Below are 14,149 nucleotides of genomic sequence, written 5' to 3' on the forward strand. Positions count from 1 at the left end.
CGATGAAAAAGAAACGCTCCTTCCAGCCATGAATGGAGGAAGGAGCTTCCTTGACGAGGCCGCACCCTCGCCGCGCCGCAAAGCACCACCACCCTCTGTCCCGGGGGTGGCCGTTCAGGCCATAGCATTCCCAAAAGACGTTCAGGGTGGCGGGAACCTCGTGCATGCGGCAGAGAACCTGGAAGGCCGTCAGGGTACGCCATGAGTTCGGCACCAGTTGCGTCGGCGCCACTCTTAAACCTCGAAGCACCTGCACGACTAAGTCCGAGAGGGGAAGGCGGAACCCAGCCCGAAGGATGTCCTCATTGATGGCGACCTTCCCTGGAGGAGGATGGGACATCCTCTCCTCAGGCCCCGGGAGCGTAACGTTGCAGGTTTCGGGAAGGTGGTACCGGGCCACGAACCTATCTAGGTCTTCGGGGACCAGCTCCGACTGAATGCGGTCTGCTCTTACTTCGTCCATCCCTAACGGCCAGTGAATCTACGGTCAGGACGGGGTCAAGAGGGGAGAAGGGACCGGAACGACTGGGGTACACTAATACGAAAGGAGAAAGTACGGAGGGCCCTAAATTGCAGAGTGGGGCAACTCACCGGAAGGGAAGGAAGAACGGCTCCGAGAGCGCCAAAGGAGGAGCGAACGAACAGTCCGACGGCAACGGCAGCAGCACAAGGGAGAAACTCGAGGATGCCTGTAAAGAGAAAGGCGGACAGGGGAGGGCCCCCGGCTAAATAGGCGGAAAAGCGGGTGACGCCTCGGTGACGCCAGAGGACGCCTGGCTGCCGAAGGTTCGTTCGCGCCCCAAAGGCGAATCGACGCCATTAAGGAAGGATGTCCGCTGAAATCCGCAGACCGCCAGATCAGCGACAACCGCCATACACCGTAAAGAAGGCGGGGAGCTCGAAGCGCGCGCGCCTTTCCGAGGGATGGCGGCAATCTCGAAGCATCACTCCCTTCACCCGTTCCCCTCCTGGTTCCAGGCTCGGAAGTGGGGGGCTACTGTTACGGGGGAACTTAGCCACCATGCCCCACGTGACCGGCACGCGCGCCCGAAAAGACTGCGGCTGCCCCTTGATCCAGCAATCCGACCTCGGGTCGGATATCTTCGGCTCCGCAGCCCGACCCCGAGTCGGCTGCCCCTTGATCCAGCAATCCGACCTCGGATCGGATATCTTCGGCTCCGCAGCCCGACCCCGAGTCGGCTGCCCCTTGATCCAGCAATCCGACCCCGAGTCGGCAATCTCTGACAACAACAGACTGTTCCCCTGAGGCACGCCGCGGCCCCCTGCTCCACTACTCCCTGCAACGGCCGTATCCGACGCTGTTTCACGATCCCCTGTAACAGCCGTACAAAGCGGAACTCCACTACGCCCTGCCATAGCCATACCCAGCGCTGCCCCACGACGCCCTGTAACGGCCATGTCAGTGGCAACCCCATCGCGCCACACGATGACCAATCCCCAAAAGAACCCCCCAGCCTGGTATATATGCGGCTGGGGGGGAAGGGGGAGGGTAAGCAAGATTTTCCAGAGTATCATCTTACCTGCTACCTCTCCTTCTCCTTCGATCTTCCCTAACTTGATCGTCGGAGGGCCCCCACTACCCCGGTGGTGGTGCGAGGCTTGCTTGCAGGTTTTCCGGCGGAAGGTGGAACGCAACCGAAGCAATTCCAAGGGAACCCCGTTCACACCGCTGTGCCAATCGTTCTCGGTTTGAACCCCCAGCAACAGATAGGATTCTGTATAATCTACTAATAGATGACCAAGTCCGAGTGTGGCTCGGTCCACCTGATCACCTATTGAAGGTATACTTGACTCATCATATATCAAATGACAATTCCAATGCCCAATAAGCACCAAGCGTGTGGCGCCTCCAATGATTATCGAAAAATTGGACTTATTATCATCTAACTTAATGGGAGGCTATGACCTAGTTATCCCCATAACTATTTCATTTTAAAGACCTAACAATTTTAGAGGATTAAATTAGGATAGATAGGAAGATCCGGTTAACCTAAATTCTTCCACTGACTTCACCAAGTCAGATTATAAAGAATTAGATTCAAACCGGTTAAGGAGGCACCTAAATCAGTCAAACTGATTTTTCTTATAGGCATGGGTTAACTCGAATCATTAAATGATCCAATAAAAAATGATTGACCAAATCGGCCAGGTAAGTGAGATCGGTGGAAGGGATATGCCATTAACTCGAAAAGACGCATCAGTGCGAGTAGCTCCCAATTAAAACCACCGGTCGAGTTTGCCAAACATACCTGAGATACTGATTGGTTAATCAATTTTGATTTTGACCATCCTAATGACTCGGGCTCAACCACGGAGCCTAAATCAAGTTCCATCTTGGTCTGATCAAAGACATAGAATTGATCAATCTACAACTATTGTATTTGAGCTAGAGTTTTCTTGACCTAATCTAGTTACTACTTAATTAGATTTGATCAATTAACTCTAATTGGACCATGTTTGATTCTAACCCTAGGTCTAACCCAATCTTAAAAACTTGATTTGAGCTAACCCAAATGCCCCATGAATTATACAATGTCATTGAATTGAGTTCACAATTCTAGATCTAGGTTTTCATCATCACTTAATTCTCAATTAAGTGTAAGTTTATGAAAATTCAGATCATTGCATTATTCTTAATTACATACTATCTACAAAGTTTCAGTTCTTAAAATTTATTTTTCAGATCTGAGATTTATAATTAATCATGTTAAAATTCAGATTTAATTCATGTTTAAATCTTAGATGATTTATGTCCATATATCACATATACAAACTCATATGAATTAACTTAAACAACATACATCATATGCATTTATTTTTAGATTTGATTTGTCATATAAAATCAAAAAATAAATAAATTATAGATTTTATTTAGATCTAATCTAAACAAGTTTATGATTTCAGATTTATTCATATTCTTTATATCATATATACATCAACATGAATTTACTTAGATCTCATGCATCACATGCATTCTATTTTTCAGATCTAATTAATCATGTAAAAACAGCAACTAAATCAATCATAAATATCTTTTAAATCTGATCTAAACATATCTATGATTTTAGATTTAATTACAAAGATTAAAACTACTTTTAATCTTCTTTTTGTGGTTCATCTTCAAGGATTGAATCATAGTGGCACCCCTATATGCCATAAAAGATCCCATTGAATGGCAAAAGAGGGTTATGAACCGTTCTTTCTCCTATGACCGGATGGCCTAGTGATCATTCCAATCAGATTACTTGACTACTAGGATTAGAAAACTTATTTTAGGCATAAATGTTTAAACTACTTTGAACCTGGCTCTGATACCATTGTTGGTTACCCAGGTGGTCGCATGCATATATTTTTAAAAAATTTACAGCGGAAGCATGAATTAAACTATTTAATTCCTATGCATGCTAGAGATCATATCTCTACAATAAAAATAGATCCAGAACTTTAAACATTTATCCTAAATAAGTAGGCATGATTCTATGTCTAACATGTAGTCATGCATAATTTCAACAACCTAGTTGATTTCTAATTTTAATTTTTAATGAGATCAGATCTCATACCTTTTTGCTTTGAGAACTTTGATGATGCCTTGATCACCTTGTATAGCCGCACACGTGTACGGCCTCTACGGATAGTCCACGCGAAGCTCTAGGAAGATCCACAACTGCAGGAGTGCTAGCTTGTGCAGAGGTGCTGCAGTAGCTGAACTTTTCTCCCTCGAAGCACTCAACTTTTGATTCTTCTTTGAGAGGATGAGGGATGGAGATGAAGGAGAAGAAGGAGGAGAGAAGGTGGCTGGCTCTCAGAATTTTTTCAGAATTTAGAACCCTTTTTAAAGACCATCTCAACAAACCCTAAGTGTGGGGGTCCTTTTATAGCCAAAAGACCCCCCACGCCTCACACATCTTTTGGCCAATGAATTTGGCTGATAAAATTCTCAAAAAAATCTGGTGAATCGGAATCTAAGAGATGAACAAATTATCTTTAATCTTGTGCCAAGAATCCCTAAAAATCAGAAGGTTATTGCGCCCCAAACTTCAGCTGCACGCCACCCTGCTTGATGCATCATGTAGTCCCTACAATTAGGGATTTGATTCCTATCTTTTTAGGAATATTTGAGGTGCCATATTTTTCTAAAAAATAGCCCCATGCCTCCTCTTTCCTCACGCCAAAAATTGGCCAAAAATAAAGAGGATAAGGATGAGGTGTCTTTCTTCTCCAAAAAAGAAAGCTAGGATTCTAAATTTTAGGAATTCTTCTCTATAATAAATTCTGATTATTTGGACTCTTAATCCTCATCAAATAAGGACTCTTAATTGACTTGAGTCAATCCCAATCCAATTGGGTCAACTCCGATCAATTAGGTTATGCCCAATCGGCTCGGATCGAATCCGATCGAATTAGGTCAAATCCTAATTTAGCCCAAATTGAATATAATTCAATTTGGCTTAATTAAAGTCCAATAATTCAATCAAATTGAATTTATTAGTAATCCAATTACTAATTAACCTCCAATAATTCAATAATTATTTTAATGTAACTTTTGCTTAGGATAATCTGTCAATCGAATTGACCAAATTATCCCTAAATGATTCTTAATTATCAATCAGCCATTTGATCAACATATAAACTTTTATGCTTGTGACCCCATAGGTTCGAACCTAAGTCAGTAGCACAAGGTAACTTCTTGTACTAATCGAAATGATAATCTAGCAATGGTACCCGACGTCCGGATAGGCTGAATGATTGCAAAGCAACATTCAAGAGCCCTTGGACTATGGTTATCGTATAATTTATCCCTATGACTCCTAAATGCTAGGATGACTTCAGAGTTTTGTCAACTCTGTAATAAGTGCATCCATGATGTGATTCAACTTTAGAAATTCTTTGACTCCTCATAAGAATTATCTTGGCCAAGGTTTTGCTAAATTGAACATAAGGCATTATCTCCTGTTTTCAGGAGGGGTCAATTCCATCTTGACTCACAACTGACTATGCAAGTACTTGACTGTACCCAATGACCTTCCATCATTGAATTAGAAATTCAGGTAGTCCGGTACGAAAGTACAGTGAGTTGCTTGCTAGTCACAGATTGCGGTCTCAGGTCAGAGGGCCAAACTTATACCCATATCCACTCGGAATATCTCTTGACAGTAGAGCGTTCCGGAATTGGTCACGTTCAGTGAAATGTACTCCTACACTTCACCTGTGTGACATATCAGTGTCTCCACACTCTTTGGTTAAGAGGACAACCAACGTATATGTCACACAACGATCTGATCTTGATAATGTTGTCGTCCTAGTAACAGTATATCATTTGATCGCGAACAGTTTTAAGGATTTGAAGATAAATCCTCTTTTATCATAAAACAAATCCTAAGGAATTCATCATATAAAAGTTCATTTGAAGATGTACAATGAAACGATGAATAATGCCAAATAATACTTTATTAATTTGTCAATTCATTTACAAAATTCAATCATCAACATGTTGACGATTGACATTTAGGATACAATTCCCAACAGAAGGAAGACTCTAGTTGGTGTCTTCTTTCTCCCTTCCAATCGCAATAAGGACTCCTGATCTGGAGACTAGCCGGATACGGCTAGGAAAATCTATTTAAATACCCCTTTCCTCCTCCTTCGAGTTCATCCGAGATTGAGCCACCGATTTTGAGCTTCTCCTCCGATTGTCTTCCTCGATTTGTCATCGAAAGGAGTCACCGGACCACCTTGCCAAAGCGAGGGTTTTATAAGTTGGATATCGACACCCTTCCAATAGGGGTTATATGTTGGTATATCGGTACCTTGCCGGTGGAGGTTATGCGGTGGTACTTTGATATGATCATAGTTCTGAGCTATTGAGATAAACTTAAGGATTTAAAAGATAATTAATTTATGAAACAAGTTTTGAAATTTTGAAGTGATTGATAGCATATCGATTTGGCTTTGAATCGATGTATTTTGCATACTTGATTTCAGTATAATATTGTTTTATTATTTGATTTATCTAGATGAAATGTTCATTGCTCATTGGGCTGTCTAGCTCATTATACGATTTTTTATTTTTTTTATATATTTAAAGAACTAGCCTATTTGGATTATTCAATATGGAAGAGTGGCTAGAAGAACTGTGGCACAAGTTATCTTATATTAGAGTTTATTTAAATTATGTATTATCTTAAACTAATGTTAGAATTGTGAGACATTGTAAGTTGAGTTAGTTAATGAAATAAAGATTACATATTATTAGTTAAATTATTTTTGCTGTCTGATTTTGATATCATAATGGTGAGATGCCTTGCATGCTCGTGGGGAAAGTTTCAACGAGTGTGCGGCGGTTGCCACGACTCTGGCTCACGATCTCGGATTTGGGGCATGACACATGTATTATAAGTACTTTTGAATTTTTCATTCAAAAAAAAGAAGGTGATTTTGGATGTATTGCAAAAGTTAGTGATGGGAAGATTGTTTACAAAAGTTCTTGAATGATAATTTTACCAGAGCAATAGTTCTAGCTAAGACCGATTTGGAAGGATGTACATGCAATTACCATTTAATTTGGATAAGTGAAGTAGAAACAACATTCAAAAAGAAGAAGAAAAAAAAGTAGATAACATGATCTATTACACTAAAAAGAGATTTGCCGATTGGATGTATGGAATTAGCATAAAGCAACTAAATATATACAAGCCATAATCTTTTAAAATAAGTCGTTATCAGTTAAAAATTTAAATAATTGGCAGAGGGTTGAGCTGTGGCCCCACATGACCATTGCACTTCCTAGGAGAAATGTGGAACCTTGATAGAGCCATGGATCCAGGCAACCACTCCTAGGAAAAGACTGCAGCAATTTTTTTCCCTTGGACAATGAATTTCATCTGCTATATTTTATGAGCATGCTGTAGCCAGCCTCTTCTTTAATTCCACCTCTTCCTCTGAAGTGGTTAGGAACCCACACTTAATTTTGTAAATACTCTTAATCATCTATTTGCAGTAACAAATTTGCTAAGACATCATTTGATGTTGCAGGTGTGGAAGGTATATGAGGTCATTTTCATCTTTCATAACACAAGAAAAGAAATTTGAGATTTCTGGCTGGGAATTAATTTAGATGTTGCAGAGATGAATATTGGATAGGGGCAAGTGAGAGCTTGTGGAAAGTCTCTATCATAATTTTGATTAGAAATCATTGGGATACAGATCTCCTACTCAAAATTCAGGTTGATGGGGAACAAATTCTAAGCAGAGGAGGCACCATATGTAGAAGTTCAAAATAACTTACAGGCTGTTTGCTTGTCTGTAAGGTTTCTTAGAACAGATAATCATGAAAACTAATTTTCTGTAAAACAGTCTTCATGGAAAACAAAGGGAGGCTGTTTTTCATGAAGCATATTTTTCTCATATTTTATTGTTAGAATAATTTCAAAATATGGGCTTACACTGATTGCGTATTTTTGTTTTATAAAACGGGTTAGACGTATGGCTCAAAATGGTACTATGGTTAAGCCCAATATGATGTGTGATCATTTTGTTTTATGGGCTTTGGTGCACCTTGGATGTATAGGATTGAGTCCTATTTATTGTGGTACGTTTGGTATGTAGGCCAGAAAACCCAATTAGGGTTTTGGAGTCTTTAATGGGAAGGCTTCTCTATGTTTCCTATATATAGGCCAGGTCCCCGTCTCCTCTCCGAGTGGTTGATAGCTTGCCCCATTGACGGCTATCTTTTGTGAGGAGCAAGGAAGGGAAGATCCAGCGCTATTATTCCAGGTAATTGAAGAGCGTATTCAATATGTCTTCCGCAGGTATATCTCTCAAACTTGAATACGGTATTATTGTGATTCTAAATCTTAGCATGTTATTATTATTGATAATTAACAGTTGGTATCAGAGCCTCCATGCTAGGATTAGAATCCTTCATATACAATTATTATTTTATCTGAATTTATGGATTAATTTTATGCATTGGCGAATGAATCTTCTGCGGAAATCTGCATGCACAGATTTTTCCTTGATAATTAAATATCAGATTTAATTTAAATTTAAATTTGCCAGAACATGATTGTATATTATTTTCGGATTAAAAAAAAAAAAACCTCCCTGTTTCCTTCTCCCGCAGACTTCATCTTCCTCCCTACTTCATCTGCTTCCATCTTCCCGTTTCAAATCCCCTTATAGATCTAAACATGGAGGATGATGAAACAAAAAAAAAAAAAAGACAAGAGGAGAAGAGCCCTCTGCTTTTTTTTCTCCCGCAGAGGCCTTACCTCCCCTTCTCTTGCGGCCGGGAGCCGCTGTCCCGCGGCTGGGGAGGCTGCTTCCGGCCGCCGCACGGTCTCCGCGCGCCTCCTGGTGCCGCGGCGGGCCTGGGGACGTCACCGGCCACTCGCAGTGGCCGGCATGGTGTCGACCACAGGTTGTTTTAAAAAAAAAAAAAAAAAAAAGGAGGAGGGCCTTCCTCTCCGCTGGCCGACGCCTCTGTGCCGTGCGACGGCCGGCGGAAGGAGGCTCGCCCGCCACCACCGCGGGCGGACGGCCGCCCCACGGCGCCACAGCAGGCGGACGCCGCCGCCGCTGCGGGCCGGGGCGTTTCCCGAGCCACCCCACGGCCGGCCGTGGGGCGTCGCGGCGGCCCGGGGAGCGTCGCCGGCCACTCGCAGTGGCCGGCATGGGTGGCGGCCATGGGTGGCAGCCACGGGTTGCTTCCATCCCAAACAAAACAAAAAAAAAAAAAAACAGGGGAGGCGGCGGTTAGAGGAAGAAGATAGAGAAAATGAAAATAATAATAAAAAAAATAGATTTAGGGTTTTTCCTTTTTGATCGGGCTTGGGTCTACTAAGCTAAATCTGAATACGTCATAATTGCAAGTTGGGCTCTTTTATGTAACCAGCCCAATTTTATTTAATGGACCATAATAGGTTTTGGGCCTGGGGCTAAGAGTTAGCAACCTATTTAATTATTGTTTAAATACTGAATAATTTGAATTAGGCCCTCATGCATATTAATTATTGAAGTGTTATTTTGGACATATCTTGCTGTGATATATGCCTTGAATTTTGTGATTAACATTTTTTGTTTAAATCACATGTGATTTTGATTATAATTATAGCATGTTTAATGGTTATGATTTTGTCACATAACTATCATTTTGTGATTAAAATTTGTGGGGCATAACGACTGTCCTTATTTTCCTATTAAGAGAATATTTTGAAATTGAAGTGGGTGGTAGCCACCAAAGTGGCACATTCACTGATATTTATCTGATTTTCTCAAAAAAAAAAGGGTAGCATTGCATTTTTCTAGATTATTGCATGCAATATCTTGCCCGAAGGTGTTATTATGTATGATGATTTAGAAAAATGGCATGAAGTGATTAATGGGATTGCATTAGCCTAGAATCATTCTTTTGCCCAAAGGCGATGGTGTTTCGAAAGCTGATGTGATTTTGTTAATTAGCTTCATGATATGTCTTAAGAGTACTTTATAGCGTGTTGTATTGTTAGCCCAAAGGTGACTTTACAATGATGCACCAAGGCTCTTACCGTAATTAGACTTATATGTTTTTCAAGTTGATTACGGACTATCTAATTAATAGCCCAAGTTGATTAGATAGATATATTATCATCCATTGACTGCATGCATCATTTTTGGATGATATTAAATAAAATATGTTGTTTCCACAATTTTGAATGCCTCTTCCCTTTTCAAGCCAATTGTCTGCTATTGAAATTTTGACTGGAAATAATTATGTGAGATGCAAACGAGACATAGAAATAGTACTGGATCTGTTGGGTTTAGATTTTGCTTTGAAAGAGCAGCCTTCAAAACTAACAAATAAGAGCACTGTCGAATATAAGGCTGAGTATGTCAAGTGAGAAAGAGCTACCAGGCAATTCAAGTGCTTTAAGATCTATGTGGTATGTGATCCATTCAATTGTGGATTCACACGGAAAATACAACCATTCTCCGGCGTTGTTTATGTAATTAACCATCTACATGCAATTCAAGTCTGGTTAGAGGAAGATTCAACGACAATTGTGCCCTGGATCATTGGTGTCTTAAGGTTGAAGACCAGACTACCCACATTATTGAGAGGGAATCAAGTGCCAAGTCTCGTAGCCAATTTGGGTTCATAAGCCGAAAAACTCACTATTTGGATTGATGTCTTTCCACCTCTAGCGTCTCAGTTTGCATCTGCTGATGTTTCTGGTGTTCCTTATATGAGAGCGTAATAGGAGCTTTGCCTATCACCCACATAAGCCCATGAAAGAATGGAGCGGTGTTGGAAAAGCAACACTCTTTTAAATATCTATGAACACATCACCTTGGGCTCTCAAGATGGTAGCCTTAAGCAGCCCAAATACAGCCTACCAAAGTTTTAGTTACTACAATTAGCTCACTCGGCCCAGTCATGCTTTGAACGACAAAAAGAGACTAAATGAAACAATATAATTATGGAGGAAAAATGACAAGGAGAAGCTAGAATGTTTTGCGACGGAAAGATCATCCAATCTCTTTTGTCACTAGCCCAATATCCCGGCCGATAAGCTAGCAAAGAAATAGATAGACTGAAGTCCTCCATTGAAAAAGCTCAATTGCAAAAAAAAAAAAAAATGTGGTCCCACCGCACCTTCTGTCAAAGCCCATTGGCCCATTTTTAATAATGACTAAAACTATAAGGAAGAGATCCATTAGAAGCAATGACCTTTTGGATCTTACTCACACTGATATTAGTGGACTGTTACTTTCTACTATATATGGGAACAAATACTTCATAATCTTCATTGATGATTTTTCGTGTTATGGTTATGTTTGCTTAATTAATGATAAATCCCTTGCTCTTGAGAAATTCAAAATATTTAAAATAAAATAAAATAAAAAAAACAATGTGGGAAAAGTATTAAAGTTGTAAGATTTGACCGTGGTGGTGAATACTATGGTAAGTATGACAAATCCGGTCAGAACATGGGTGATTTACAAGTTTTTTTTTTTACAAGAATGTGGGATAGTTCCTTAATATACAATGCCAGAATCACCTTAACAAAATGGTGTTTCTGAAAGGCGTAATTGGACTTTAAAGGATATGGTCAGGAGTACGATGAGTAGAACAAATTTGCTAGAATTTTTATCGGGTGAAGCATTGAAATATGTCATTTACATTCTGAACAGGATTCCTAGTAAAGCTGTTAAGAAAATTTCTTTTGAATTGTGGACAAGTTGTAAACCCATTTTAGTCCATTTTAGAGTTTAGGGCTGCTCAGTTGAGGTTAGGATTTGTAATCCTACTGAAAAGAAATTAGACCCCATATCTACACCAGAATTTATAGATCAAAGGGCTATAAGTTCTATTGTCCTAATCGTGGTACTAGAATTGTTGAGTCCATTATGGCGAAATTTTTGGAAAATGATATTGGTAATAGTGAGAGTTCTGTGTTCAAGAAAACTTTTGCTGTACCGGATCAAGTTGTGGTTCTAATTTCCGTTGTACAAGAAAGAGTTATTTCTCAGCCGATTGCAACGATTAATGAAGAACCTGGGCATCAAGAAGAGCATCACATTCCTCCTCCAACTATAGTTGAGTCATTTTTTGAACCACAAGTTAGGAGATCATAAAGGAAAAGAAGATCTGCCTTGCCTAATGACTATATTGTCTACTTACTGGAGAGTGATTTTAATATTGGGCATAATATTGATCCTGTTTCTTTTAAAGAAGCATTAACTAGACCTGACTCAGAAAAATGGTTGAATGCCATGGAAGATGAAATGCTTTATATGAAGAGAAATAGAGTTTGAAAACTTGTTGAACTTCCACCACATGTTAAGGCCATAAGTTGCAAATGGGTTTACAAATCCAAGTTAGACTCAAAAGGGGATATTGAACGACAAAACTAAACTGGTTGCCAAAGGGTTCACTCAGCGAGAGGGCATTGACTATAATGAGACTTTTTCACCGGTTTCATCCAAGGATTCCTTTAGAATTATCATGGCACTTGTAGCACACTATAATTTGGAGCTTCATCAAATGGATGTTAAGACAGCATTTTTAAATGAAGATCTCTATGAAGAAGTTTATATGAGGCAACCTGGAGGTTTTGTCGTAGAGGAAAAGAAAAATTTGATGTGTAAATTGAACAATCCATATATGGGCTCAAGCAAGCATCTCGACAATGGTATTTGAAATTTGATGAAGTTGTGACTTCTCTTGGTTTTGTTGAAAATACAGTGGACCAATGCATTTATCTCAAGATCAGTGGGAGAAAATTCATTTTTCTTGTTTTGTATGTGGATGATATTTTACTTGTCAGCAGTGACCTAAGGTTACTTCATGAGATACGACGCATCCTAGAGAGGTTCAATATGCAAAACTGTGCACCCGGTGATGTACCTATAGTAAAAGGGGATAAGTTTAGCAAAGCCCAGTGTCCAAGAAATGAACTTGAAAGAGAATCTTTGAAGAACATACCCTATGCAAGTGCTGTAGGGAGCTTGATGTATGCTCAAGTTTGCACTAGACCTGACATAGCCTATGCAGTAAGCGTCCTTTGTAGATTTCAATCGAATCCAGGACAAGAGCATTAGAAAGCAGCTAAGAAAGTTATGAGATATTTGAAAAAGACTGAAGGTTATATGCTTACCTTTCAGCGTACAGATCATCTTGAGGTGGTAGGCTACTCAGATTCTGATTTTGCAGGATGTCAAGATGATTTGAAGTCAACTTCAGGTTATGTTTTTATGATGGCTGGTGGTGCTATTTCTTGGAAAAGCGTTAAGCAAACTCTAGTGGCTTCTTCTACTATGCAGGCTGAATTTGTGGCATGTTATGGAGCTACTGTCCAAGCCATTTGGTTAAGAAATTTTTTTCTGGACTAAAAGTTGTTGATTCCATCTCGAGACCAATTACCATCTACTATGATAATAGTGCAACGGTGTTCTTTTCAAAGAATAACAAGAGTTCTGGTGGCTCTAAGCATATAGACATCAAGTACTTGGTAGTTAGAGATAAAGTTAAAGAAGGACAGACAAAAATAGAGCATATAAATACAGAGGCAATGATTGCGGATCCATTGACTAAAGGACTCGCACCGAAAGTCTTTAAGACACATATAGCTAATATGGGCATTGTGGAAATCTTTGATATTTTTGGTTAGTGGGAGTTGTTTATGTAAAAGAACTACGTTTTGGCTTAATCCCCTTTACGAGGTACGTAGGCAACCCATATGCTTCGGGTACAGCCTCTTCCAATAATAATAATATTTATCTTTCTATTTATAATTCTGTATTTTGTGCACAGAAATTATAATTATGTTTGAGCATGCATTTCACATACGTCTTTTATTATGATATCATTTTGATCTCGAGATATAATGCATAAAGACATGATGTGAGTCTTTTTTGAGACATGTGGCTTCTTTGGAAGCATTTCTGAGGATCGACATGAACTAGCACACCTTTGATCACATTGTGATGCTAAGTTCATACTACATACTATCACATTGGTTGGAGGATGGGGATCCATATCGATAAGGATGTTAGCATTTGTAGCTGTGGAGTGGTCTTACATCGATTAAATGGTGTAACGACTTCCATGCTCAATGTTGATGTTCTTGTTGGACCGGATCATGTATCCAAGGTGATTATCATTTGAGCTATATGTGTGGCCACTTTTATAGTCTAACCCGAGAGTCGTTTTCAAAACAAAGTTTTTTAAATTAATATGACAATCCATGTTCGCCCAAGTGGAAGAATGTTAGAATAATTTCAAAATATAGGCTTACACTGATTGCGTATTTTTGTTTTATAAAACGGGTTAGACGTGTGGCTCAAAATGGTACTATGGTTAAGCCCAATATGATGTGTGATCATTTTGTTTTATGGGCTTTGGTGCACCTTGGATGTATAGGATTGAGTCCTATTTATTGTGGTACTTTTAGTATGTAGGCCAGAAAACCCAATTAGGGTTTTGGAGCCTTTAATGGGAAGGCTCCTCTATGTTTCCTATATATAGGCTAGGTCCCCCTCTCCTCTCCGAGTGGTTGATAGCTTGCCTCATTGACGGCTATCTTTTGTGAGGAGCAAGGAAGGGAAGATCCAGCGCTATTATTCCAGGTGATTGAAGATCGTATTC

This window comes from Phoenix dactylifera, chromosome 10 (assembly GCF_009389715.1).
Source record: "Phoenix dactylifera cultivar Barhee BC4 chromosome 10, palm_55x_up_171113_PBpolish2nd_filt_p, whole genome shotgun sequence".
In the NCBI taxonomy this organism is placed as follows: domain Eukaryota; kingdom Viridiplantae; phylum Streptophyta; class Magnoliopsida; order Arecales; family Arecaceae; genus Phoenix; species Phoenix dactylifera.